Here is a 239-nt window from a genome sequence, read left to right on the forward strand (position 1 = left end):
CCTTGATCTCCCCACCGTAGCACCCCAGCAGATGATGAACTACAACTCCCAGGGGCCCACGCGCCGGGGGCCTGGCAGGGCGGGGGTCTGCATGGCGAGGGGTGGGGATCGTCTGGAAAAGCTAGGGCGCAGCAACCGGGGTGAAGGGAAAAACGGGGCTTGTTGAGGGTCAGCGGGGAAGAAGGGGACACCCAGAAGGCGGCGGCGAGCTGAGGTGGGGAGGGGCAACCCGAGAAGCG

The sequence above is a fragment of the Neophocaena asiaeorientalis genome, unplaced genomic scaffold (assembly GCF_003031525.2).
Source record: "Neophocaena asiaeorientalis asiaeorientalis breed wild unplaced genomic scaffold, Neophocaena_asiaeorientalis_V1.1 scaffold461, whole genome shotgun sequence".
Taxonomy (NCBI): domain Eukaryota; kingdom Metazoa; phylum Chordata; class Mammalia; order Artiodactyla; family Phocoenidae; genus Neophocaena; species Neophocaena asiaeorientalis.